This window comes from Meleagris gallopavo, chromosome 2 (assembly GCF_000146605.3).
Source record: "Meleagris gallopavo isolate NT-WF06-2002-E0010 breed Aviagen turkey brand Nicholas breeding stock chromosome 2, Turkey_5.1, whole genome shotgun sequence".
In the NCBI taxonomy this organism is placed as follows: Eukaryota; Metazoa; Chordata; class Aves; order Galliformes; family Phasianidae; genus Meleagris; species Meleagris gallopavo.
This window is the reverse complement of record NC_015012.2, coordinates 5130656-5157873: the sequence shown is the minus strand read 5'-3', so window position 1 is coordinate 5157873 and position 27218 is coordinate 5130656. Positions and strand designations below refer to the sequence as shown.

The window sequence follows — 27218 nt, the reverse complement described above, 5'->3', positions numbered from 1 at the left end:
TGTGGGTGGGTGAGGTGGGAGGAGAGCAGAGCGCTGGGACCTGTTGGGCTTTTCCCTTTGTGTATCTCTCTGTGCTCTCCCCGTGCTGGTGCTGGGGTGCTGTCATGCCCTGACACAGTGTGTGTGAGCCTGCTGGGACCAGCACAGCTGCTGCTCTCAGAAGGGACACATGGACGCTCTGGAACCCGGTTGTGGAAGAGGCCTGAAGGCACCCTGCTGTCCGCTCCCCACACTGGAGCTGTAGACAGATGGTTCTCATGTTTGAGAAACCAAAGCCAGGCTTTCTGCAGGCACGTGGAATACCCTAGAGAGCCCTTCCCCTCCAGCTCTCAGCTCAGGTAGCACCAATAGCCAGGGAGCAAGAGCTTTCCAGCTGACTCCACCACCACATGCTCCTTCCTGCAGTACATGGGATGGGAGAGGGAGCTGTGGGCAGGTGGTGGGGAGGACCCAGGTGTATGGGACAAGCACTGTTCCCCAGCTCCCCATGGCAACGCGTGGGTACAAACAGCACCGCAGCATCTTTTTTTCTGAGCACACAGGAGACAGTTTAAAAAGCTTTTGCTTTGTGAATGCAGGCAGATGAGCAAGGGAGTGTAAGTAACGGGGTGTGCTTGTGAATGTAGGTTTGCAGAGCCTGGCATTTGGGGTTTTGGAGGACTGGGCTCAAGAAGGATTGACATGTGTTGTGTTCTTTCTTAGTGAGGTGCCCCATCCCTGGAGGCATCCAGCCAGGCTGGATGTGGCTCTGGGCAGCCTGGTCTGGTGGTTGGTGACCCTGCACATAGCAGGGGGTTGAAACTAGATGAGCATTGTGGTCCTTTTCAACCCAGGCCATTCTGTGATTCTATGATTCTGATTGCAAGCAATTGTACGCTCCGTGAGCTGGAGACCAGCACTTCCATTCTGTGTTATTCCAAATACGCTGTTTCCCTCTTACCATCACCTGGCTTTACTTCTACAGAAATGTCCTGGCAAGGTGCTGCAGCAGTCCTCCAGACAGACTGATAGGCAGTCCCCACTGCAGCAGCTTTAGGCCATATTTGCTCAAGCAAGGCGCGTGCCCTGTAACACCAATTCTGTGAAAATACAAATTAGGATATTAGTTATTAAATTCTACTACGCAAGTTACCATTTATATCATTATAAATCTATCTTTACTGAGTGCCCGCTTTTATGGTGATGATCCTAGTATTTACATAAAAATTGCAGTGCACAAAGTAAATTATGTATTCCAACCTGCAATTTTTGCTGAGGATTTGCACACGGAGAATAAATAATTTCTCATTCTTAAGCAACAGTAATCACAAGTAATGTGCAGAAACATTCATAACCGTGGCATGAAAGATACATTTTTTTTTTCTGTAACCTGCTGTAATTACAGTGTACATCAATTCCATCATAGGTAGATACACCAGTTTTTTTTTCCCCTTTTCCTCATGCAATTTTAATGACCATTCCTGCTTAGAATACAACATTTTAAATTAAAAAATTAAAAATTTAGAAGTAGATTGTTTCCCTGACAACAGCAACAGCAACATTTAATTCCCCCCTGTGCCATTTGTAAATAAATACATACAGTTGCTGATACCAGTGAGATAATGTGCCTGAGGCTAATTGAGCCATTACAAATATTTTGAGCCTGAGTTTGATAATGCAGGTCATGGTGCTTAAATATGCATGAACTGAACTGATTTAACCTCCCTGCTTCTCACCGGTGTATTGACAAAACCCTTTGCAACAGGGCTGTATGGCCATGGATGTGTAAGGACAGCAGGCTTGGCTTAGGAACTAGTTCCAGTGCTGCTCCCAGCACAGGGTGAGCTGTGCCTGCAGGTTGGTTTGTTCACTACTGGAGCGTCACCTCCTCAGCAGTCGGTGGCTGTGCAGAGCAGCAGCACTGTGCTGCATGTCCTGCTCTGGTCCCCATGCAGGCAGAGGCACAGCCCTGCAAAGTGCTGGGCAGACACTGGCTGTGCTTCTGGCACCGCGAGCTAATGCATCATTATGATAGGGAAAGATGGGAAAATGCCAAGCTCTTTGGTCCAATTCTCACATCTTGCCCTGTGTCTATATGAGAAATTACTTAATTTTACCAGCTGGCAAGATGTTCTGCTTGCCCTGAAGTCAGCTCTCGGCCCTGTCCTACCCAGCCTTAAGCTCACTTCTAATGCACAAAGTCCTATAACTCCCTTGTGAGCATTGCTTTTATGCTCAGGACTGCTCTTTAGACTCTAAAGAGCTTTGGCCAGCCTCAGTGCTGCCGTGCCTCTCAAAGCAGGGTGCGGCTGCAGATGGGGAAGAAGTGCTCTTTCAGCTCCTCTGATCTCCGGGCTGATGCTGGCTGGGAAGAGGAGTGTCTCTGCAGGGCTCTGGCTCAGCACCCTCTCTCTCTGGATTCATATAGCATAGTTGCAGTGATGGTTGGGTTACTAATAGAGCAAAATGCTTAAGGAACAGGTTCTCTGAGATTTCTTTTTCCTGCTTGTCATGTTTTTACATAGCTAATTAAGGAGGTGCTGGACCAAGTGAACACGTACTGATGCACAGTTAGAGCTAGCCCTGACTCCATTAGGAAACCTATGAAACCAAACTGTGGTCACCTGCTTTTCGGTTTGTTGCAGCTCATCTTCCCTAAAGCTTATGCACATCATCCAAAGGCTGCAGCCAGCCCAACATACCCCAGTTCACTCCAGGAGCTGGACCAGTTGGTTGTCTCCTAGCATCAGCAATGCCTTCACCAGTGCCACTGGGGCTGGATCACATCCTCAGCCCACAAATGCTTCTGGGTTCAGCTGAAGCTGGCGGTGCTTCTGTGTGTTTTATAGAGTCTGAGGCACTCACCGTGGGGAAATATAATCCTGAAAGCAGCGTATTTTAGGGGATGCAATTTCAGCAGAGAAGAGCAGTGGTCCTGCAGGGCTCTTAGCTGGGAAATGTGCTGCCACGAGGCACCTAATAAAGCTCAGGGCAAGATACCATGATGATGTACCATGATGGAAGGGGAGAAAAGCAGACATAAAGGGAGAAGAAGTAATGAGAGAGAAGAGGCTTGAAAACCACACCATCATGGCTTGAGACACCCTAAAAGGTTTATTTTATTGTGAACAACAGGGTCGGCCATTCTGTATCTGACTGGAAGAACCTTGTGCTGTCCCATTAGAGCAAACTATTTGCAGCTTGTGTTAATGCACTGAAATAATGTCACACACAGTCAGCCTCGGTCTGCACTTGTAATTAATGTGAGCGCAATTAATCTGAGCGGAGATGACACCTTTTGTCAGCACCGGGTAATCCGTTCTAGCAAAGGTAAAGCTGAGCAAGCAGTTGAAAGGGAAATCATTAGCAATATTCCTCTGTGATGGCAAAGTTTGTCTTCACACCTTGTTACTTCCATAGATGGATGAGCTAAACGCAGAGGGGAAAAAAAACACAACTAAAAAAGCCCTTCGCAAGCAGCCAGAGCTGTTCTCGCTGGTTGAAAGGAAAGCTTTCCTTTGTACACGTTGGTGTTTCTTCAGTGAGCTGCTTTGATGGCCCCTGAGGGGGTTTAGCTCATCTCACAATCAATGTGGAAATTAAGGATAGTATGCAATTTGTAAGACAATCGTATTGTTTGAACAAAGACTGGCTACAAGTGCTTCTGCTCAGATTTACCGCATTTAGGCAAGTTTATATCCCTGACTTCTTTTCCAGAGTCTGTGTCAGAAATACAGTCCCCACTTGGGCACTGTGCAGGATGTGGTGCTGGGCTGCTTTCCATGGCCCGGCCAACCAGCGCTGCCCGCGGCTGCCTGGGGAGCTCTGCAAAAATGTCAATTAGCAATAAAAGTTCTGCAAACAAGCATAATGCCATCTCCTTATACCTCCCCTGCTGCTGCTCACAGTCTCACGGTAATGTCCAGAGCTGAAAAATGGATGCTGTGGGCTTCTGTGGCTGCTGCCTCTCAGTTGCTGTAATCTCAGGGTTATGTTTTACTGGACATGTTGTCCCCTGGAAGTTTGGATGTCAAATTGAAAATAGAGGAGTTAGCCAGTGGTGTCCCTTCTTAAGGGATGTTTTGCAGAGCGGAGTGCCTGTCGTTTACATCTAATTCCACTTGGACTCGAGTATCTTTGCTTTTGGTTCCTGTCTGTGCTTTTCTCACAGGTGACCTGGGGATCTCTTAGCTCCTGGCTGTCATCCATGCAGCTCAGAAGGGGTCAACAGGCACCGTTTTCTGTTTCTCTCCACAGTTCTGATCTGTTTACCTTTCACTGCAGTTCCTTTGATTTTAAAAAGGAAAAGCCCACACGTCTGAGCGGTGTCTCTGGGTAATCAGTTACCTATCTAGGATGCTGCATAAATTGCCTCATCAGGGGCTGCGGAACTCCAAGAGGCTTTCCCAAGCAGAAATCCATCCCCTGGTTAACCTGAAGGGAATCTGCCATGGCTTTGCCCTTTGTGTGCAGGGTGGAAGGAGAAACCAAGAAGCAGTCCTAGCCTTGCACCATCATCGTGCAGGTCCTAAGGCAGCTGTGTGTAATGAACCACCTGGAAAGAGGAGGCACTTTTGATGATCACATTGGTGACAGCTGTGTTAGAGGAGGAGAAAATTAACCAGAGCAGTTAAATGAGGGACCTGCAAGCTTGCCCCCATAGTTTCTGTGGGCCTCGAGTGAGCTCAAGAGCTCGTCTGAGATGGTTTCCCATACAGTCTTCATGTCTTCTGTAGATCAACCAGATGGATGCAAGTCCTATTGCACAGAGGAGATGTGGGGACAGGAAAGGTGAGCAATGACTGGTACTAGTAGAGCTCTCTTTGCTGTAGTACTGATTTCCCATATGGAAAAAAATTGCTTTTATGTGCTGTAAAGTCTAGGTGGAATTTGGATACTATTGTTAGGGAGGGCAGTCTGCAAAAGCATGTTTTGGTGTTGGTGGAGAGGGAAAGGGCATGCTTTAAACCTTCCTTCCTTTAGGCAAGTGCTTGGGGGTAGATGTCCTGATACTTCCATGTAGCACCTATAAGGCTGCCTTGAGTCTTCATGTGCAGCCTTCTTGCCCAGACCTGGTGCATCTCCTAACCCAAAGAAAGCCTATGTGAGCTTTTTGGGTGCTTTCTGCAGTTGGTTGCAGTGCAGATCTGGTGGATGTAGCAATTCTTTAGATGGAGGTGCTTCCTCTCTTTTCAGACAGATTTACGTAGCCAGTGTGCTCCAGAGATGATGAGTGCTGTGGGCACACCTGTGTGTTTGACTTGGCTCAACCCATTTGTTCTCTTAATCCTTTGTAATCCAATTGGGAGTAACCTTGAAGTGCTGCTTCTCAGCAAGCCACGTTCACCCCTTATCTCTGAAATATGCCCAAGGCTGGTTTCCTGCAGGACTTGCCTTGTATTATTATACATTTTTTTCCTTATATGTGTAGTATTTCAAAATTGCTTTATGATTAGACTGGGATCACAAGAAGTTGAACCTGTCGTGACCAAAGGTGTTGAAGGGAGTGTTTTTCCTAAGCCAGACAAGAGGAGCTCAGCTGCAGAAGGCCTCCAGGTGCTCCATGTAAAGGAATAATAATGGCTGTTTTCATTAATAGAAGTGCAGACCATAGCTTATGAGCTCCTAATCCTGGAGTAATTAAATGACTGGAAAGAAGGATGATTCATACCAACCCTCACAGAGCTCAAAGGATTCCTTTTCTGTATGTTTGAATACAGCTCTGAGAATGAATTTGGTTTGTTATATATCGTAAATAATTCACCGTGTTCTTGTTAATAAAGTAGTTTCATCCCACTGGGGAGGGAAAAGACAGTTGATATATTTGGTTATCATGGTGTGTAACACAAGCCTAAGATTGAACAGAGAACGTTCAAGAGAAAGATGCGGTATCTTTCAGAAGAGCTTTTGGGGAAGAAGCAGTTCAAAGCGAGAGGCTTTGCCCGTAAGTGATGATGCAGCCATGTAGCTTTTTAGTGGTGCGAGCTCCTGCTGTGTGTCTTGTGGTTATGGGGAGGGGGGTATAAAACCCCTCAGCTCTGGGGATTCTCCAGTTTCGTGGGAATATCGGCTTTCACCAGCGAAGCATTTGCTTTTCTTTAGTCCTCATGACTGTAAAAAATGGTCACAAATGTGACCCCGCAGGCTCAGAAACCCAACCAAAAGAACTCAAGTTGACTGGAAATTTGTCTCGTGATTAATATTGGAGCTGACTTGCCAATTTATACTACTTGAAAGGCCGACTTAAATAACCTGTAGCATTTATATACTACCCTTCAGATGTGGATTGAAAAGCCCTTTCAGATGTGGAACTCTGTCCCTTGCGATATACCTGTGATAGATTGTTACTGTGAATTTCAGCTAATTCGGTCTCATTTTTCTATGGTGATTTTTCTTAATTCTGCCTGACTGTTCTGTGAGTGATTGGATGTATGAATGTGTTGCTCTCTCTGGAATCTGTAGAAGCCTGCAAAATCCAGTGATTTCACCACAAAATTATCTGGCTGGGGAATTCACCTGCCTGGAAGTTAATCTGGGGCAGGGTGTGCATACAGAGAAGAACTGACGACTGAGAGGTGATATTAAGATAAGCGAGGAAGGAAATCCCCATAGGCAGCGGTGTTGTTGCAGAAAAGCAGAGCAGTTCCACATATTCCCTGGATGAATTAGCTCACAAGTCTTGGAGAACATACCCAGCTTACAAGCAAAACACCCACCTTTCCTCTGCTAGTTCCTGAGAAAAATCTCCTCTTGACTAATTTCAAGCTGCTCAGAGGTGAAAGTGTTTAGGAATACATTATTTGTATGACAAATTTTGGGAAATTCTGGTGATAGATAGCAGAGGGTGACATAGGACACAGCAGCATCTTTGTGTTCCTTCTTTGTGCATGGAGGCAAGCAGCAAGCTCCACTATTGGAAGACTCTCAAAGGACCAGTGCCTGCAAAACCAACCAGTCTCGATGAAAGCCTCCACGTTTCTTGAGCTGATTTGTTAACAACAATTTGCAACTTACAATTTACAGGATCATCAAATCATTTCAGTTGGAAGAGATCCTTAAAGGCCACCTAGTCCAACTTCCCTGCACTGAACAGAGACACCTACATCAGTTCCATTAGTGCTCAGAGCCTTGTCCAGCCTCACCTTGAATGTCTCTGGGAATGGGGCACCACCACCTCCCTGGGACTACTTTGCCACTGCTTCATCACCTTATTGTTAAAACAAAACAAAGCAAAAAACCTAAAAACTTCTTCCTTATGTTTAATCTAATTCTCCCCTCTTCTAGTTTGAAACCACTTCCCCTTGTTCTGTTGCATGCACCCTGCTAAAGAATCTGTCCCCTTCCTTCTTACAGCCCCCTTTTAGATACTGATTGTTGCCTTTTTTCCAGTCACCAGGGACTTCATCTGACTGCCATGACTTTTTTCAAATGTCATCAAGAATGAGAGCTGAGTACCTCAACCTTCTCCTTGCCTGTTCTTACCAGCCTGCCTGCATTGTTCTCTAAGGGGGAAAATGCCTCCTTGGACTTAACTGTAGTGATTGATGTGTGTGTAGAAGCTTTTCTTATACCTCTTTGCACCCCTTGCCAAGTCTGGTTCCAGTTGGGCATTGACCAACTCCTGCTTTCCAGCACTGTGTTACCAACTCCTGCACAAAGCAAATGTTTCAGTAAACCCCAAATGCATGACTTGCTTCTTGCAATACTGAGCTTCATTCCACTTCAATTTTTCCCAGCTCCTCAAGTCTTTCTAGCTTTTCCCATTCAGTGCAATGATCCTCCACTGTATTCATGAAGCCTCTGATCTGCAGTGCGTATCTTGCTGCTCTTCAGATACCATCTCTGCTCAGCAAACCTTGTTGCCTCCAGCTGTCCTGCAGGTGTCCCAAATGCTGGGGGATTTCTACAGTGATGCTCCAAGCATATATTTGAGAAACATGAAGTACTTTTGTCAGGTTTTGGACTATGCTCAGAATAAAGTCACTTCAGAACTCATAAAAAAAAACACCCTGAATTTTGAGAACTTGAACTTAAAAAATAAAATAAAACACAAAACATAATGGGCGTATGTTTAAATAGAGTACTTACCTTGCCAGCAATTGATTTACATCTGTGTCTGTATGCAAGCATGACTGTTAGTAATCATGCATGCAAAAAAGTTGTGTGCAGAGGTTTTCCAGGACTGCACAGCAGTCCTCTTTGCAACCAAATATGAGTCCTATCTTTAATTGGCTGTATCCCATGTCCACCTGGCCAACCATCCAGAATGTGTTTGCGAGGGAAGGGTGATATTTAATTCATATATGAGTGTAATTAAAGCAGATTGTCTGCAAAATCAACTCAGGAGAGCGCTCTGCTGTCTGCAAACCTTTTCCTGGATAAAAGTGTGAGGGGGAGCTGGGCAGCCCTTCCTTTATCTGCTGAGATTAAGCCATGATTTGCCCGCGCATCAGACATGAACAATATCACTGACTGGATCAGATTAAACGGCACAGGGAGCGGCGCACCTGCAGAAAAGATGGGAGCAGGATAGTTTTGAAGGCTGGTGTTATTCTCCTCGAGAGTGAATGGGATGAGATGAAAGGATGAGATCAGTCAGCAGATGAAGCACAGAAGTTGATGAAATCCTCAGAATTTGGAAGGTTTACCCAAACCTCTTACAGTGCAGCAGGTTTTCCTCAGCGGGACCCTGTGAACGAAAGTGTGATTGACAGAGCAGCCACCTAACAGCAACGTTAGAAGGGCATGGAAAATAAGCCATGCTGATGCTTGGGAAGCCCATGCAGATTATTTTGAGACGAGCAAGGGGAAAGGGATCCGTCTTTGCAGGCAGTGTGAACACCAAATCAGTGCTATTAACTGTGAGAGTAGTAAAAGGCTTTGTTGTCCTGCAGACCTCCACAGTCAGCGGCCAGCTTGTTGTACCACCCCTGAAACCTAGAGATGTGTGGAGGAAGGCAAACATATGCCATTTAATATTTCCTAATGGCTGGTAGAGAAGCCTGACTTGAGTTTATTGAGACCTTCTGAGTCTGTTCTTTGCCCTACGAACAGAAGTCAAGATTTTTCATGGTTCTGCTGTTGATATTGCTGACCTCCAGGGATGTAACTGTGTCCTGGATCCATATAACGAGACTGTAAATCACTGCAGCAGTGTTCACACTACCTAGGTCTGAAACCAAGGAGATGCTTATGTTTTTTCCCTATCCTCTTTTATCAGCTAGACCTTCCTTGGATTTTTACTTTTTAATTTCTGGCATTGTCTCATTGTTACTGTCTGTACATTTAACTTAGAAATAATGCTTTGGAATTAGCATCTAGAGGATTAACTGCACTTTGACGAGAAGGCCATTAACACACACAGCAAGGAATCCAGCATGGGGGCTGATAAAAATCAGAAGTGGGATTGCTCAGAAGGGGAGTCTTAATTAGCCTGTGAGGTTTCTCTTTATAATTCTTGCAGCATTAGAGATCTGCTCCAGGAATTTGTCATGAGCTGCAAAGTCATTCAAGAGCTTAAGGGTTTGACCCAAATTTTATCACTGGTGCACCTTAAAGAGGTTGCAGTGTTAAGTACAGGAAAGCCAGGAAGCTGAAGACACATCTCACAAGATGAAGACCCAACTCCAAAAAAAAAAAAAAAAAAAAAAAAAACCAAAACAACTGCTCTGATCAGAATCCCCTCCACTGCAGAAAAATGGAGGATTTGAATCCAAGTGTTTGGATTAGGACAGGTATCTCTGAAGTAGGGCTGTGCTCCACTGCATAGCTGAGTCTGGTATGGAAAATCCCGGAAAATAAGACTAAAAGCTGATTTCCCAAATTAACATGTTGAAGGGGATTTAACTGGAGGCTGCAGATGAAAGGCCGAATTTTAGTCGCTGTCTCCTGGGAAATTAGCAGAGTCTTTGAGGAATGCTGTAAACCTCTAGGCAGGAGCTTGCTGTCTCTCTGGACACGTGGCAAATCAGCTTTTTATAATTTTATGTTGTGCCTAAGAATCTAAATGGGAGAAAATCGTGTTTGTGAGAACATAGCACTTCCCTGGAGCACAAGGACAGCAGAGTTTGTGGGGCACTGAGTGCCAGCCTGGGGGCTAGAGAACAGGCTGATACTTCACGCCTTGTGAAGCCCAGGGATACTAACAGCATTCTTTTTTCTTATTTTATGTATGAAGAAATAATTTAGTTGAACTACACTGCCATTTTATTTTCCAGATAATGGCCCTGGAATTCAAACAGGGGCGACAAATTTTTGCTTGCTCTAGGTCTTCTTGCTCTAGGTCCTATTTCTTTGTCTTTGCCTCTCAGTGAGGCATGGACCAACCTGAGGAATTGCTTGGCCTTCAGCACTTGGCCTGGGGCTCAGTGCAGCAGCTACAGGCTAACAGAGCAAAGGCCATCTTAGATAATCAACTGGAAGACACAGTGAGAAGACCTGGAAGACATCTGGTGCTGTGTGAGCTGAGGAGCCAACTTGTGCCAGCAGCGGGTGAGGAAGGAGCTTTCATGCCTTTGCCTGTCATCCCAAAGTGGCACTGGCCTGCCAGCTGCAGACTTACCAAGCCCTCATTCATGCTCTGATCATGCAGAGCAACCGAAGCCCTTTTCACTTTCTCACTTCTGAAATCAGGTGCAAGCTTTTCTCCTCCAAGTCTCTGGCAGTGCAGCACCCTGGGCAGAAAGCACACCAATACTCGTACCTGGGGGGTCCCACTGCCTGGCAGTGACCTGTGACAGCCAAGGACCCATCCCATAGCAAGGTTCTTTGCTGGTTACTGCCACATTTAGGCTGCTCTCCTCTGCTTTTCACTCAAAGTAGGTTGTTCACAGTATAGTTAATTAAGCGTCTGGGTGCAGCGAGCTCCTCAGTTAATTCGCTGCATGCTGAGGGATGTTTATCACTGGGTAGCATATGTTCAAATTTCCCAAAGATTCGTTTGCAGCAGAGACTTTACAATCCCTATCTGTTATTCTAATTCTCCCAGGCTCTTTCTCACAGTTTTGGTTTTAGCTAAGGGAGGCTGCTTTCCTAGGCATCCCTGGTACCTGTTGTTACTGCTTTTCCCCAGCTTTTACACAGGCTTCCTCAGTTTGTCTGCTCTTCCTGTCTCTCTTTCTGATAACATCCACTTTTCTTTTTCTTCCAAACTTTCTCATTTCTCTCCTTTGTGCGTTGGCTGACATTAGCTAGCCTCACTGCCCTTCTATATCTTCTTAAGTGTCTGTACTGCATGTGGTGTTTTGTTTTTGTTTTGTTCCAGTTGTACAAACGCAGTGAGTGAGCTGGGCCCACAGTGATGTCAGCCTTGCATTTACACAGAGAGGGGAAAACCCCAGCCAAAGTTGCTATTAGAGAGTCAGCCAGCTGATTGATTAATGCCCAGTGCAAGAGCTGCGTTGAATGTCTGCACTAAGCACTTCCCATTAATTATTCATCCTGCCCCACGAGAACTTAGCTTCGGCTCAACACCCTAAGGTTGCAGGGAGGCTGCAGCGTCCTGTGGGCAGAGGAGAGAGGTGATGGAATAGGTAGCACCTCATGTTTTATGGTCTCCTGCCACTGTGGAGGATCTTGACAGGGTCAAGTCGCCATTTCGCTTCTGTGCTTTTGACCCATTTTGTTGCAAGGAAAGATTTATTAGCTGGAGGTAAACATTTCACATGCACCTCTTCTGGCAGCAGTAGTCACAAGTGGGCTTTTCAGGGTTGATTTTTTTCTCCTTGATGGTTTTATGTGAGGATGCAAGTATATGCTGAACTTCACTCCGAGGAAAGGCCCTGTTGCTACGGGGGCCAGCAGGAGAAAGCAGAAATCACAAAATTGTAGGGTGAGTAAGGGAACTCTGGAGTTAGTGGTCGCCAACCACTAGACCAGGCTGCCCAGAGCCACATCCAGCCTGGCCTTGAATGCTCCAGGGATGGGGCATCCACAACTTCTCTGGGTAATCTGTTCCAGTGCATCACCTGAGTCAGCAGAAGGGAAATGGGACTCTGGGGGTTCTAAAGGAGTCCAGCTCCACTGCTTCAGCTGCACCTCCCAGCTCTGATACAGATTCCCCAGAGATGTACTCCAGGCTGATGGTATCTCACAGTTTTTTAGGTGTTACGTTATTTTAACTACCTTTATTAATATCTATGACCTTATCTCCTAGCATGCTCTGGGAGGGTTAAAAAAAAAATAAAAATCTAAGCCTTCTAATGGATGAGATGGAGACTTCATTGACTGGCTTACCCAGGAGAGATGTGTGAAGCTCATCACACCTAAATTAAATTATATCTTGAGCACCTTTCCTTTGAGCGCTGTCATTTTCCTCCAAGAGGCTGTATAAATTGCTTTTCCACTTTATTTGATGTGGCAAAAAGCCAGAACTGGAATCTATCGTTCTCCAAATACTGAGCAGTGGTGATGGGTCAAAGCAATCTAACATGAAGGTTATTATCGCCGACTGTGTGGGTTAGCACAGTTGAAGAAAATAATGTATTTGCCTGAATTAACACCTAAGTTCATCCTGGCACAGAAACTCTGTTCTCTCTGGACTTTTTCAGAATCACAGAGGCACAAGAAGTCCTGTGAACTTCATTGATTGTCTCAGTCCTTGATTTCCCATGAGTGACATGGAAGGCAAATTACGTTTATAGCAGAAAGTCCCCCTAAAGATTGTGAATATCTTGATACTAATTCTGCTAATAAAACAGATGGGATGAGCTAAAGTGGTACCAGCCGAAAGCTGACTGCATAGCCGTACTGTCCAGGGGAGGAATTTTGGCTCATTTGTGGAAACATGGGTATCAACATCAGGACTTTTGTTTTTTTCCAGTCCAGGTGTATGTGTGTGGCTGTCATTTTGGTGGCAACCAGTGCTGTGTTCAGATGTGCTGCCCCATGGGTCTGGCATTCTTCCACCATTAGAGGTTTGCAGGGCATTCTGCTGGGTGTATTGGTGCTTCCCTCTGTGGCCCTTTAGTTTTTCCTGAGGCCCCCCACACCAGCCACCGCAAGCAGCACATATCCTCCCCAGCATAGACTCTTGTGTGTGGCAAAAGCTAAGTTTGATATGGGATGGAGCTGCCTCTGTGCCAGTAAAAAAGAGGAAAAAGAGGCAGGAGAAGGAAGCTATTGTTCTCTGTTTTCCCATTATGGACGCCTTCCTGACCTCACGGGCATGTACAGGTACCTGGCTTTGGGATGGGAGCATCCCAGAGCAGGCCAGGAGGAATGCTCAGCATGCAGTCAGGGCTCACTTGGGTGGGTGAATACTGACTGTATTTTTAGTAGTGCAAATTGAAATGTGTTTGCTTTTAGAAATCAAGCCCTTGTCTTTTAATAGAAGAGAGCTTTTTCTACTTGGTGAAAATTTATAGATCTTTTTAAAATATATACCTTTAGGCATATGTATATATATTCATATACATATTTGGACTCCGGTCTGAATCTGACATACAAAACAATTTGGAGTGTAAGAAGTTTGAGCTAAAAGACTTGCATAATGCAAGTCAAAGGGCTTTCTGGTGCCAGAGTGTTTTTACTAATAATGCTTTGTGGTTAAAGCATTGTTTGTGTCTTTTAATGCACTGAAAATACTGCTAGTCTCCACAACAGCTGTGAAGTCAGTGAGTGTTACTGTCCTGCTGTTGTTAAAAACGAAAGGATTTCTCTTGGCTTTTTTATAGCTCTCTATGCTGGCAAGAAATATTATGTAGTGATCAGATCCAAAGGCCATTCGAAAATGGAGAAAAGGTGACCACTGTCTGCTGAGCCTTGGATTGAACCCTGATATTTTCTTGGAGACCATTGTGCAGTTCAATCCCATTTATGTTACAATCCTTTCTGGTTTATGGTTCTGTCTGGGTTTGATTCAGGAAAGGACCACAGCTGAGCTGAGCCTGCTCATTTCCTCTCCATCCCAGTTCCTGGCCAAAGGTTTGCTTCTCACAGGACAAGAGTTGTAGTGACACTGGGAAGCTGTGCTGGCTCTGGGCTGCCTCTCCCCTGTGTATTCTTCCTGCTCTCAGCACAGGTACCACTCCAGCTCTTGGCTGATCAGAACTGTTTTCTGCCCCCTCTGTTTTACAGCACCTTACAAGCATTAGCAGAACATAAATCTATGCAAATTGTCTCCTGCCGTGTTAACAGCATGATCGGCTATTCATTTTCTGGCCATCGCTGGCTACCTGCCATTGGATTTTATGATTTGCATGGAGTTGATGGACAACTTCAAAGTTCTCTGGCCAGTTTTGAAGCATCACTTTGAATTTCAGGGCTTGCTTTCCTTTCAGAATTGCTCTGCACCTCCCCTGGCAAGCTTTTCCAAGGCTGGCAGCTGACTGGAAGGAGGAGGGAAAGATTTTCTTCTGGGTATCTCTTAATTTTTAATTAATCAGTGAGGTTTTGTTCTGGCTTGGGTTCTTTCTAGCTTCAGTGCCGCTGTCTCATTAATTGCAGTCAGTTAGCACAGTGGAGATCCAGTGAAGTGTCAGCTGGTGTGTGCTTTTTGTCTCTCTTGCTGGCATAATTAGAGAGTACTCGTCGACTAGCATGTTGCTCAAACACTCCTTCGTGTTCTTTCCACTGGTGTCTAGCTGCATTTCATGGTCCTTTGACTGAGCCTGGGCTTCTGCAGTGAGGAGAGATAGACAGGAGCACAGTATCTTCTTGGTGCTAAGTAGAAATGGGTCTTGGGACGTAACAGCTTTGCCTGGGAGGATTTGCAGGCTGATGGCAGCTTGTTTCCACAGCAGTCTGGGATCCATTCCCCATTGGTCTCAGAATCATCATGGTGAGACACGCACATTGATATGGTGTGAGATTCTGGGTATGCTATTAGCAAACAGGGGTGTTGCAAGCCCCTGGAGGGTTAGGGAGTGCAGGAAGAGCCTCCATGAGGCCAAATGTCAGCCTTGCTGGAGGAATACCAAGCCCTGGATTTGGCTGAGCAGTGGCTTCTCTCTTCACCTTCCTTGATTAGAGTCATGCTCCCAGCTGCAATTGTCTTTCATGAAGTTCCCAAAGTCTCAGAATTTTTAAGATAGGAAAAGACCTCTAAGTACATCTCTTCCAACCAGCCATCCATCCTCACCATGCCCACTAAGTAACCGCCTGCAAGTGCCATATCTTCATGAACACCTTCAGGGACAGTGACCCCACCACCTCCCTGGGCAGCCTAATACCCAACCTGAACCTCCCCTGATGCAATGTGAGGCCATCCCCTCTCATCATTGTTACCTGAGAGTGGAGGCCAAACCCCAACTCACCACAACCTCCTTTCAGGTCATTGTAAAGAGCAATTAGATTTTCCCTGAGCCTCCTCTTCTCCAGACTGACCACCCTCAGTTCCCTCAGCTGCTCCCTGTCACACTTGTGCTCCAGACCCCTCATAGCTATGCTGCCATTCCCTGGACACGCTCCAGGCCCTCAGTGTCTTTTTGTCTCCAAGAAGGGCCAACAATGAACAAACCACTCGAGGTGCGGCCTCACTAGTGCCAAGTCAAAGGTCAAAACCTAGTGCTTGTTTCTGTGCATGTGAAAGGTTTACTTGAAATAACAATGCAATGAAACAGGCATAGAGTGTGATTTACAAAAAAATGTCAATACTCATCTCTGATTTATTCTCCCAGACCTGCACACATGACAGTAGGAACCCCTACCAAAACTCAGACCCTGGGAAGCCCAAAACACCCAAGCTCTTTGCTCCAACTCCATACATCCGTGTACCTGTGCTGGTTGCATCCTTGCATCTCAACAGGGCATCTGCTCACCATACTGCTACTGTGTGGTCCTTTCCTCCTCCTTTTCTCTTCCTAAATTTCCAGTGGTGCCTTCTGCAAGGATGTAAGTTACCATTCATCTCCACCACGTACTTCTCTGTCTTCTCTCCATGATCTAAGGGAGCAGATGGAAACTTAGCAAAGAAAAGAGGCATGTCTGTTCCCTGCTGCAAGTTGGGAGGGGGCTCAGGTGTTATCTCTCAGACTTTGTGCTGAAGCTAACTGGATTTGTCCAGGGGATTTAGGAAGAAAAGATGCTATTGCCAAGCATCTGCATACAGGTAATTTGTCTTGATATGTTTTCTGTGTTACTGATGAGAGAGGGAGGCGAATGTCTAATTAGGGAATTAACTGTCTTTTAAAAGATTAAGTTTTCTTTGAACTCATTTATCAAAAGAAGAAAAAAAAAGAGCTGCAAACTGTGCGATGGAAATCTTTTTTCTCTGTATGAATGAATGGATGAACAGCAAGAATAAAAGCCTGACGTAATTACCAGATAAACTTAGGACTAGGCCTGTCCTATAGAAGCACTACTTTCAGAGATAGCAGTTTCATGTACTGCTCCTATTCTCTTTTCCTTCCTTCCCAGAGCTACTCCCCAATAGCCCCTGGGAAAGGGGACCACGTGCAGGCAGGCCAGATGCTGCAGGCACCAATTCTGACCCCATCGCACAGTGCTTTGCTCCCTGAGCCATCTCTATTATCTAATTCCTGTTAGCCAGAGCGACACGGGTTATCATTTCACAGCACCTAGATGCCCTGGGGAGAAACTGGAGCTGAAGGCTACTGCTGAGCACACGCAGCAGTGAGGGATGGTTGGTGCTCAAGCAGTATCTCAGAGCAGTGTTAAACCTTGCGTCTCATGCAGTGCTGCTTCTTGCAGCTACATCACAAGTTACACCTTGAATCTTTAAGTCAATGAGAAATTAATTCAGCTCTTCTCCATTGACGCGGATGAATCCAGTTTGATATGTAAGAGGTGAAATAACCTTTATTTCCTGGGATGAGCATGAGGAGCAGATGCATGCATGCACCCATGCTCCCGCAGCCATCCTTTCTGTTGTGACTCAGTAGATAGGCTGGTTAAAGTGTTTATCTTTTATAAGCACAAAGGAACATCTCAGATACTGCAACAGTATTTTTTTTTCTTCTCTATGAGCTAAAACTGCCTATTGGTGATTTTTGTCCTACATGCCTGCCTGGCACTTGGTGGAGATTCTCTAATTCAAATTGACAGGTGCTTGTACAAGAGGTTGAAATGCCAAATAACAAGCTATATTTTGCATGTTTATGCATGTATGAGTGGAATATGAATTATTTTAGATCTACTGCTGGAATGGCAGGGAGTTAGACAACATGGACTAGGATTTTCTCATTTTGCTGATGTACTGCACAAACCTCAGTGTGTGCCTGGCTATTAGGGGTTTCCATCTGCAGCAAAGCAGCACCTCTGTCACCTCTTTAATATTTGCTGGCATCAGGCTACAGAGAGGGAGTGCTTTTTGCCTCTGAAAGGCCACGCTTGGCTGATGCTCGTGCTCCACCCCTAGCCATGCCTAGGGGCTGGCCATGGCAGAGGGATGCAGGCAGCCCATCCCTGGAGCCTGATGGGGTGATTGCCGCAGTCTGATCTCCTGCATGCCTTGAGCAATGATTTCAGTTTGCTCTTGCCAGAAAAGGCTGTCACTGATTCCTTGCAGGAACAGCAAACTCGTACCACATGAATGCTCCCTGGGTGTGCAGCTGGGTCCATTGCTGGTTGCTGGTGATATGATCTGGGATCCCTCAGGAGCTGTGTGTGATACCCTGCAGCCTTTGGGCATGCAGAGGTTCTAAAGCAAACGTGGGTGAGTGAGAAGATAAGTACTCCCCTATCTGCCTGGGAGTAACTCCACTGTAGGGTGTTCCTGTGTAGGGAAGCCCCAGTCAAATCTCTGCCTCCTGGTATCCTCATCATGGAGATGACCCGGGGAAGCCTAGGAGAGAATCACATGCACCTGAGCTCCCTTCTCACCTGTGAGAGCTTTTTTGGGCAAAGAATTGTTGTCTGCACCAAACACGGGCTGTGGGGGAAGATTTGCAAGACAAAGCCCAGATGTGTTGTGCAGGTGTGTTGGGAGTTGTCTTTGGGACCTTTTTTCTTGCATAGTGAAGATAAAAATATATACATATAAATGAAAGTCAGCATAGCATCACTGAAAGCCAACAATGTGGCTATGTTGGACTGGAGCACTAACTGGCACCTGAGTTATTTTACCTAGCTAGAAGAAGAGCTTTTTAGCCTTATCCAGTGCTCAATAACACCTCTGTTTGAGGAGCTACAGCCACACATTCACCCGTTTTCAGTCTGCTTCCAAAACCCATTTCCAGTCCACTTCCATCAGGGATTATGGAAGGGAAGTCTGATTTTCAGTCTTCAATGGCAGTTGCTAACAAGGTGTCCCTGCTGTGAGAAGGCTTCTCTGGCATCAGAAACCCCTCTCTGCAGCTGCAGCGATGCATTAAACCCTCCCACCTCTCAAGGCCATGGCCCCAACTGCATTTCCTGTGGCCTAATTACATGGAATAATTTGAAGAGCCATAAAATGAAAGGTCTAAGAGCAAGAGGCAGTTTGCAGGCTCCTGTGTTGGCAGGGTTGCCTTTCCACCAGAAAATGGCTGCTTCTGGCTGTAATGTGGGGCTGATTCACGTGGAGGAGAAAACACCAAATTGCAGGCAAGAAAACCCCAATTCAGCAAAAAATTAAAAAAAAAACCACCAACAACAACAAAACAACACAAAAACAACAAATAACCAGAGCTCAAATCCATCTCCTGTGCTTACTGGCAGTAAAATTTCATCTGTGCTCAGTTGGACGACATTTTTACTTCAGGGACTTTTTAGGGATCAGCATCCCCGGTAGCACCTGCAAACAAACTTCTGCTTTGAAATGTGCTGTGTTGTCCTCAGATTTGCTTCAGCTTCTTGAATAATTTTCCAATAACTTCTGATGAGGCACCTGTAATTACTGTGCCAGTTTAATTTAGAGTAGGTATTTACCAATCAAATTATATCTGACACAGTTCTTGAAGGGATGGAAGTTATCTTTAAAAAAAAAAATCACTACGCGCATCAGTAATATTCCAAAAATCAATGTTGTTTAGCAAGCCATATTGACCTTCTTAGGAGCTGAGATTTTTTTAATTACACCTTCGAAATAAGATTAAAACCTTTCATTATACCTTGAGAATTGCCTTAAAATAAATAAGAAGCTCCTAAGCATTTGTTATCGATTTAAAAGTATTCTGAATCTCCCAACACTCACCTTTCAATCCAAACAAAGAAAAAATGGAGAAAGCCACCTTCCTCTCTTATTTTCTGCACTTGGGGGGACGTTAAGCTTTGACACGTATTTTGTGAATGCCTCACTGATATTACCTTCGCTGGCTTTTTTCACCTTTCTCCTTTCGGTTAGTTCTACCTTTAAGCTCCCGAGGCCTCTGCGGAGATGGTTAATAAACGTTGGTATTTTGGCACCTGAAACTACGCAGCGAATAATGCCGCTCTGCTAGCGCTGGCACCAACATCTGTTGCTCATGAATCATCACACGTAGCCAGAATGCGTAGCTGAGGGTTTGTTTAAATGAAAAAGAAGCTATTAGCGGTGGGGTGTACGAAAAGAAAGGGAAGGTTTCTGCTCTGCCGGGAGCAGCCCACGTGCTGCAACAGGCTTCTGTGAAAAACTACCCCAGGGCCTGAGGCACGTGCAAATATCTCAGGAGGAGGCAGGCGTGGAAAAAAATACATGCATCTGGAGAGATACAGCTGGATTGCGGTTCTGCTCTCTGCTTGTTAGCTGCTTTGGGCCTGCATGGCTTCTTAGGCTGTGTCTACTCCGGAGGACTGGAGGGGCTCATGGCTGGGATGTCTCTGGGGCAAGGAGACAAATACTTGAGTGGTGTGGGAGAGGTGAGGCTGCCATTGCTGGGGCTTGGGTTGATCAGGGCGGCAAGGCGTTGTCAGAAGGGCTTTGCCTGGATGTCAGTTCTAATATTTCTTGCAGTATCAAGTGTTCTTCCTCCCAGCCTTCCTTTCAGTGCCTTGGTCAGTAATTCGTGTGTCAGTGTGTCTCATGTACGGTGAAGAGCAGAGATAGAGAAAGCATGTCCCAGTGCTGCTCCCTAAGAGGCAGGGTAAGGTAAATAGGCAGGGAAATGATGGGGCATGCACCCCACTGCTGGGGAGGCTTCCTGCATGACTAGGAAGGCTGCCCCCAATATCAAAGCATGACACATCCAATGTGGTTGGCTTGGTTAAATTTGTAAGGCTGAACATCTTCAAAATTTGGAATGTACTATTAACTTTGTTTATCCCAGCAAACCACTGTCTAGCATTGCATAGATTGGAGATTTACAAGGCCAGCTTGTCTAAGCTTAGATGCACAAGCACTGTGTGTGCTTCAAGCACTCCCATACTCCTCCACAAAAGGAGGTTGCTGCCTGCACTAAAACTTTTCATGATGCGTTGTGAGGGAGTTAGAGGCAGGGAGGATCGACTGGAGGACACAGCAGGAGGAAACCCGTGATAGGTGATAGTCAGACTTGCAGAGGGGATGAGGATAGAAGGGACTTGTGCTGCAGTTTGAAATATGTTTGCACGTGTTTTAATATGGATGCTTTATACTGTGAATAATCTGTTTTACACCATTTCTCTCCATACCACAGCAAGGTAAAAGCGAGGCAGATGAAAGCAGCTAAAGATTGACTTTGAAGATGCCTTGTCTTGATTTGTGGCTGTTTTTATGAGCCACATCTTCACCATTTAAGCTTTGCTTACCACTTCTGCATCTTGATGTAGTGGAAAACATTGAAATGGTTTTCTGCATGTGTGTGTACTATTGAGGTAAATGATGCGGTTGTAAAAATGAGCTTGGAGTCTTGGACTGGAGCCATTCCACTGAGCACTGATGGCTCCAAGGTCACTGTGCAGCAACAGTCTTGGCCAGGGACCACTCACCCGGGGAGTGGCAGAGAACTAAGGCCAGCATTATGCAGAAGAATTTGACACATAAGGAGCAGAACAAAAATCTTCTGTTATTAAATCACAGAATCATAAAATTGCTCAGGTTGGAAAAGACCTTAAAGATCATCAAGTCCAACCGCAACTTAGCCATTCTACCCTAACTCTAACAGCCCTCTGCTAAATCGTGTCCCTGAGCACCACATCCAAACGGATTTTAAACACATTCAGGGATGGTGACTTAACCACTTCCCTGGGGAGCCTATTCCAGTGCTTAATCACCCTTTTGATAAAGAAGTTTTTCCTGATATCCAGTCTAAACCTCTTCTGGTGCAGCTTGAGGCCATTTCCCTCATCCTGTCACCAGTGAGAAGAGACCAGCCCCACTCTTGATGCAATCAGCCTTCAGGTATTTGAAGAGAGCAGTAAGGTCTTCCCTCAGCCTCCTTTTCCCCAGACTAAACAGCCCCAGTTCCTTCCGTCTCTCCTTGCATACATATTCTACAAGCCCTTCACAAGCCTTGTTGCCCTTCCATGGACCTGCTCCAGCACCTCAATGTCCTTTCTGTACTGAGGTGCCCAAAACTGAACACAGTACTCGAAGTGAGATCTCACCAGTGCCGAGTACAGGGGCAGGATGACTTCCCAGGTCCTGCTCACCACAGCATTCCTGATACAAGCCAGGATGCTATTGGCCTTCTTGGCCACCTGAGCAAACTGCTGGCTCATATTCAGTCAACTGTCCATCAGTACACTAAGGTCCCTTTCCTTCAGGCAGCTTTCCAGCCACTCCTCCCCAAACCTGTAGAGTTGCCTGGAGTTGTTGTAACCAAAATGTAAGACCTGACATTTGGCTCTATTGAAATTCATACAGTTTACCTTGGCTCATTGATCCAGTCTATCCAGTGACAGTGTCAAAGGCTTTGCTGAAGTCCAGGTAGACACCATTCACAGCCTTACCTTCATCCACTAAGTGGGTCACCTTGTCATAGAACGAAATCAGGTTTGTCAAACAGGATCCCCTAGTTTACCTTTAATTGATCCATGATGGCTCCCAAGATTGCCTGTTCCATGACCTTCCCTGGCACCAAGGTGAGACTGATAGGTCTGTAGCTACCAGAATCATCTTTCTGGCCCTTTTTGAAGATGGGCGTCACATTTGCCAATCTCTAATCTGCCAGGACATCCCTGGTTAGCCAGGACTGTTGAAGGATGATGGAGAGTGCCCAAGGCCCCATCTGAACTGTCCCCCCAGGATGGGGCACCCACAGCTTCTCCGGGCAAACTGTTCCAATGAGTAAGGAATTTCCCCTGAGTAAGCAATTTCTGCTTAACATCTAACCTAAATCTCCCGTCTTTCATTTTATACTCTCTTTGCATTTCAGTTATGCATTTGCTGATTAAAGCATTGGGTCATGCTATTGAAGGACACCTGATACCAAAACTCACCCTGATACAATGCCTGAAGCATTTGGCAGCATCTCATCCCATTGACTAGCAGCTACTTGGAGCTGGGGTAATACTTCAGTTTGTATTCAGGGAAATGTTGCATAACAAAGTCCGGCTCCTCAGGGGTTAGAGATTCTGAGATAATGCAAATAAAGCAAATAATGACTAATTAGCAATCCCTGTGAGAAATGCCACTGCCATTTTATGGTTCCATCAGGAAAAGCAATGAGAAATAAATAATTGACAGGGGGGTGCTATGATTTGCAGGCTGTGCCAGACAGCTTGTGGCTTTTCCGCAGCCTGGCATGTCCCATACTGTGTTCACGATGCCAGGGCTCACCCCTGTGTTGGATCTGCTGCACTAGATGCAGGTCCCTCATCTCCTGTCTCCTGTGGGTGAAGTCAGGCCGCCTCATTCCCCCTGGACTGCCTGCAGGAACACACAGAGTTTCTGGCTGTTTTTAAGCACTCTTCAGTGAACCCAATGCAATATTCATGCCCCAGCTGGTGCAGCCTTGTCTGGAGAAGTGCTGTGGCCTGGGATGTTGGCTGAGATGCACAATTCACTGCATGAGCAAAGCTGGGCTGCAGGGGAACCAGTGCAGCTGGCACTGATCAGAAGCACAGGAGCAGCAGCCCCCGCCACATCCCACTCTTTGCTCCCTGGGCGCTGCTCAGGTCTTTGATTTGCTTCTGTTAAAAGCACAGAGCCACATCAGTGTGGAAATGAACATAAACCTGCCAAAATTGATCCTGAAGGGAAGAGGCATTTGCCTATTAGTGTCATTGGCACATGCCAATGTTAAGTGACCAATGCTGCTGATATTATCCTGACCTTAATGGAGCTACCCTGATGTAAATGAACAACCAGTGCTTATTTCACATTCTTGTTTTCCTAATATGCACATTTGCCTAGTAGCTTGTAGTCAGATGACAAGCATCTCAGGGTTCTAAAGGAACTGCCTGATGCGGTTGCCAAGCCACTCTCCATCATATTTGGAAAATTTTGGCTGTAAGGATTTTGGAAAATTTTGGAAAAAGGGAAATGTCACTCCCATATTCAACAGAGAAAGGAATACCTTGGAAAGTACAGGCTGGAGAGCCTCACCTCTGTGCCTAGGAAGATCATGGAGTAGATCCTCCTGGAAGAGGTGTTAAGGTACATGCTAGAAGAGGAAGTGATCTGAAGGAGCCAGCATGGCTTCACCAAGGGCAGATCGTGCCCAACCAATCTAGTGGCTTTCTAAAATGGAGTAACTGCATTGATGGACAAAGGAAGAGCAACTGATGTCATCTACATGGTCTTGTACAAGGCCCTTGACATGGTCCCACACTACATCCTTATCTCTGAATTGGAGAGAAAGGGATTTGAAGGCTGACTATATGGTAGGATAAAGAATTGGTTGGATGGTTGCACCCAGAGGGTTGTAGTTGCCAGCTCTATGTGCACGTGGTGGCTCGTCATGAGTGGCATCCTCCAAGGCTCCATCTTGGGGCTGGTGCTCTTCAACATCTTTATCAATGACACAAACAGTGGGATTGAGTTTACCCTCAGCAAGTTTGCTGATGGCACTAATCTGAATGGTGCTGTTAGCATAGTTAGAAGAGAGAGATGCCATCTAAAGGATGACACACTTGAAAAATGGCTGGCCTTAGTGTTTGGTGGTTCCCTGCTTTGACATCCACTTTCACTTCTTTCTGCCCAAATGAACTGCTCAGCACTGAAGCACAATTTGGGGCAGTATTTGGGGTAGAAAGTCTTGGGACTTACAAGAAGTGTGGCTTTTAGGCAGAAGCAGTTCTGGACGCGCCAAGCTGGCACTTAAGAATGATTTTGTTTTAATGGAGTAGCAAAACGGTTTGGAAAAGTCAACATTTGTCTGAGAAAACTTAACACATCTTAAACAAATTACATATTCGATGGAGACATTAAAAAAGCATAAAAAATCTGCAAACAGCTGTAGCAATTTTAAGAACCTCACAATATGTTGCTTTTCTCCTAAGCAGGAGCCTGTGCTGGTGTGAAAGGGGAGCTCATAATTTGATTATCTCTGAGTAATTTTCCTGTCTTCCATTTCATACCTCCAAAGATGTAGGGGGATGTGGGTAAATGTCTGTGTTTGCAGTTATGTTTTGTTCTAGTAATTTAATTTAAGCAGTATTGAAACTCAAATTGAAATTAGTGTGAAAATATAGTAGCATTGTAGAGATAGTCCTGAAGGGAAAGAAAAAAAATCCCTTCCATGTTGCTAACTTCACCAGGGAATTTCCTTTTGTGTTCTGAGCTAATCTTCTTTACAGTATGCCTCCATTGTTAAACATTTAAGGACCCAGGCTGCAAAGAATTGATTAAAAATCTTGGCAATTGCTGTGTGCCATTAAACTTCATTTTTGCTGTAACACACTTTGCTAATTTGCTATGATGTGTTTGATTTAGTAGTTCATTTAGCCATTGCCAGAAGCACTAGAGGAAAAGGTAAATTTTCAGCTTGTTGACTGGTTTAATAATTTGATTTAGTCTTTCCTCTTTGACAAGTTTACACCACTGACATTTGGTGCTGTAACAGTTACTCAGTTGATACTCAAGTTTCCCATGCACTGAGAAATTCTTCAGACTACACTGAGGTCAGGCTCTTTTGTGACTGAGGCTTTCTGCATGAACAAATGTTGCAGCAGTGCAGCCTGCTCCTCTACTTAATTTTTTGTAATAAGTTCAAGACTCGCCTTGTAAGCTGCTTTGAAGAAATTGCATGCATTAGGTCCATATTAATTATTTCATTTTCCTTGTTGGGCTTTCATGCATATGCACAGCCTTAGAGTGAGTTGCAGAGGTGAGACCCAGGGGAGTGCGTGTAACTGCAGGCAAGGCGTGGGGGCAATGGACCTCTTCTCAGGGACTGTATTAGGTGAATACAGATGGAAAGTGTCTCTTTACCTTAAAGGAACAACCAACATGTTTCCAGTCTTTGGGAACAAACCATGAATATTAGAGTGATTGTGTTTTATGAATTTTAAATCTGCAGGTGGTAGTGCTCCTAGTAGATGTATATATTTTTTCCCAAAGATGTGGCCAAAAATCACTATGTGTGTGCATTACCTCTTTACAATAAGCTGATTTTTTGTAGGTATTTTATCCTGTCACAAGCAAACTGGGCAAAGGATAAGCCAGCACAGGCAACAAACACCAAATTGCTGTGGATTGAAGGACACTGTTTAATGAATCACTGTGGGATTCAGTACGTCCTTTGTAGTACACAGATGCTCCCAAGTGTCCTATCACTTTCTGCCCAGGATGATAGCTCCTGTATGACGTTTGTTTGTAAGACCACACTAATCTGTTTAGCCTATTGTATAGCTATGTATTTCACTATTTAGCAGTGGTTATGTCATGAATAGTTGAAAAAAATGTAGGTTGATAGATGCAGTGGAATTGCTGTGGGAGAATGTTATAAGCTGGATCTAATTTAGACATCTAAACTATGTGGAGAAGTACGTCCTGGAGACATACCTTGGTGCTTTGAAGTTTTGTAGAGGAAGAACCTAATTTAGGTGTTTAATCTAAAGAAGATGGTCTCACTGACGTCTATGTTTCTCTCTGTTGATAGCCTAAAAACCAAGGCATTGCTTCTTTATGCCAAGGGAGATTTTTCTCTGCTGATGCTGCACCTCTCATTATTGGCCGTCTTGCTGCTATACCTTTCAAATTAGGGAGCACTTCTCCTATGAAGAAAGGCTGAGAGAGGTGGGCTTGTTCAGCCTGCAGAAGAGAAGGCTCCAGGAGACCACACTGTGGCCTTACAATACTTGAAGGGAGATTACAAGCAGGAGGGAGACCAACTTTTTATGTGGTCTGATAGTGATAGGAGAAGGGGGAATATCTTTAAGCTAAAAGAGAATGGATTTAGGTTAGATGTTGGGAGGAGATGTTTTACTCAGAGTGAGGTGAAGCCCCAGCACTGCTGCCCAGATAGCTGTGGATGCTCCATCCCTGGAGGTGCCCAAGGCCAGTTGGGATGGGGCCTGGGCAGCCTGAGGTGGTGGGGGCAGCCAGCCTATGTTTGGCTTTGCTTTAAGGTCCCTTCCAACCCAAACCATTCCAAGGTTCTATAATGCTTTGCTGGAAGATATGTGACCAGTCGGAGCCTGCTGAAACCTCTGGTTGGTGGTGCTTCAGAGGTGTTTTGTCAGGGGTAGATAAGCTGTTCCCAGAAAGGTAAAGGTCTGTCAGAACTCTGCAAGCAGTTCTTCTAATTATAGAATATTCGTTAATTTTATTTTGTTGATGTAAAGCGTAGAACTGGAAAACCAGGAAAACAGCACTAATTAAACTCACACTAGCAGTAACTTGAAACTTCTCCTGTGGCTTCTGTTATCTAGGGGCACTGAAATATCCACAATACCAATTTCTACAGCCACATGATATGCTGAAGATACAAACTCCGTGTGCTCTATATTTCCATTTCTATTTTGGAATCCTATTACTTCTTCAGAACTTGTAGCCATATTTGAGATGTATCTTTCTGTCAGAGCTTTTCTTCTGCTTGTTGGCATCTGCAAGGCTTTGAGGAGACAGCACTGGGCATACACTGGGGTGTATGTGAGTGCTCCCTTCACCTGCAGAAGGGGATCCTAGGGCAGAGAGGCTGTAGGCATAAATGTATGGTGAAGCATGTTGTGAAGTAGATACCCAAAGAGCATCACCTGGCAGTTTTACCTTCCCTGGGAAGCAGGAGCAGCAGCAGGCTTGTTGTTCCAAGCACTGTTTGCCACTGCACACACCCTGCAGTGGAAGGTGTTATGAAAAAGCACTGTTTGCCCAGCATTTTCCCAGTTTCCCAGTTCAAGCTACATTGTGGTGTTTCCAAGTGGCTTGCATATATAATATATTATTAATATCAGTTCGCGATTTGTCTGACAAGTGCCTGAGGTTCCTTGTTTGCAGGATTTAGAGCATTCTGCCACTGCCCATTGAAAAGCTCTGGGACAGGGAGTCTTTTCCAGAGTTGCTCTCTCAGACTTACCAG

At 45.3% G+C, this 27218-nt stretch overlaps 1 long non-coding RNA gene across 1 annotated transcript; it reads left to right on the top strand.

Moving 5' to 3' along the window:
• The first annotated feature begins 2269 nt into the window (after positions 1–2269).
• On the top strand, positions 2270–7984 carry LOC109365803. Its single transcript, XR_002111525.1, has 2 exons — positions 2270–4770; positions 7369–7984. It is a non-coding gene; the product is annotated as an uncharacterized LOC109365803 (long non-coding RNA).
• The last annotated feature ends 19234 nt before the right edge of the window (positions 7985–27218 follow it).